This window comes from Galeopterus variegatus, unplaced genomic scaffold, assembly GCF_000696425.1.
Source record: "Galeopterus variegatus unplaced genomic scaffold, G_variegatus-3.0.2 Scaffold307, whole genome shotgun sequence".
Classification (NCBI taxonomy): domain Eukaryota; kingdom Metazoa; phylum Chordata; class Mammalia; order Dermoptera; family Cynocephalidae; genus Galeopterus; species Galeopterus variegatus.
The window spans coordinates 422,706-424,236 of NW_007726418.1; the positions used below are offsets into that span (position 1 = coordinate 422,706).

The window sequence follows — 1,531 nt, forward strand, 5'->3', positions numbered from 1 at the left end:
ACTCTGCTATTTTAACCTGATTGACCAGGTTTGTTTGGCTGTTGTGGATGGCACAGTCAGAGCTCTGTCCAGTGAGCTGAGCTTCATCCTCCCCTGGGGCTCAGGGACTGAGGTCTGCAAACTCTGTTCAAGGGACCGTAGCCCTGTGACCCTGCCTTACTGTCTGTCTCAAAGGGATGTGGCAGTCACAAATGACTCTAATGGTAAAGCTGAGAGCCTCGGGGGTTTTTGTGCAGGCTGCCGCCTGCAGTCTCTGCAGTCTATTTCCTGCAAGTCCAGATTCAGAGGTGTTAAAGCCCTCACAAGTCCTAGTGTCCTGTCTTTCTAATCTCCTCTTGTCCGCTCTCCCCACCTTCATTTATGTGAATAATCAGTACCCCTATTTGATGGGCTTTGACATTTTTTATTTCTCTTACGTTATGATAAAAATAGTTCCAGAGGCATTTTGTACCTTAACCCTGACTTTATATTTCATAGAGTTGATCACTTCCCAGCCTTTTAGACTGATATACTCTTATAAGAGTTAGAAATTATATTTGGAATTTCATCCCATGTTACAGTGAAGGGCCAGGGGAGAATGCACACAGGTTGTTACTCTGGAGAGGATACACCTGTAACTAGGAGGATTGGGGCAGGGGTCTATGCCTGGGTGTCCTGCTCCCTGACATTGTTGAGAATATAACTGGTGGCAGAGGTGAATTCAAACTGCTGTGAGAGCATGGAAGATTTGATGGGGTGGACACTTGTGGTTGGTTCATTGCATTCTTAAAATAATTCAGAGGCAGGTAGAATAACAGTTTCATAAAGCAAGATTTTTGTATACTGTTTTTTTTTTTTTTTTGGCAGCTGGCCGGTATTGGGATCTGAACCCATAACCTTGGTGGTATAAGGCTGCACTATAACCAACTAAGCTAACCAGCCAGCCCCTGTACACTGGGTGGTTTTTTTTTTTTTTGTCTGTTGTGTAGGGGCTGAATAGTAAATTTGTGGGTTGTCTGACCTCTTGACGTATCTCGATTCCAATATTCCACTGTCTTCAGCATCTCTCTGCATGGCAGTAACACCAAAGACCCCCATCCAGGAATTGACTTTGGTCACATCTGAGCAGTTTTGCTTAGAGGCTTGGTAGGAGGTGAATTAGAAACTGCTTGTTAAAACGTCCTCAGCACTATCTGTTCCTTCTGCAGACAAACTTGATTCTCTGTGGTCTCCCTATTGTTTTCTCACTACAGTACTGGTTGTAACAGCAGCAGGGATACTAAGCGTGAGCTAATGGCCAAGGCAGGCTTTGCTGATTCCTTCTTGCTGTGTGGGGGTTGGAATTTTTCTTTTTTTTTTTGTACAGAGGTCTTCCCAGAATGTAACTCTTAACCTTTGTTGCGATTTGTGGTTTGTTTTTGTTTTAGTTTGTTTTAATTAAATAAAAGTTCTCTAAGGGGGCCGGCCTGGTGGCGAGTGCGCCGCTTGGGAAGTGCGGTGGCGCTCCCACCGAGGGTTCGGATCCCACATATAGACCGGTTCCCGCTCACTG

At 45.1% G+C, this 1,531-nt stretch overlaps 1 protein-coding gene across 2 annotated transcripts in view; it reads left to right on the forward strand.

Moving 5' to 3' along the window:
- Window positions 1-1,531, forward strand: part of EXOSC7 (exosome component 7) — a 23,246-nt gene that overhangs the window by 20,727 nt on the left and 988 nt on the right. The gene's annotated exons all lie outside the window — the stretch shown is intronic.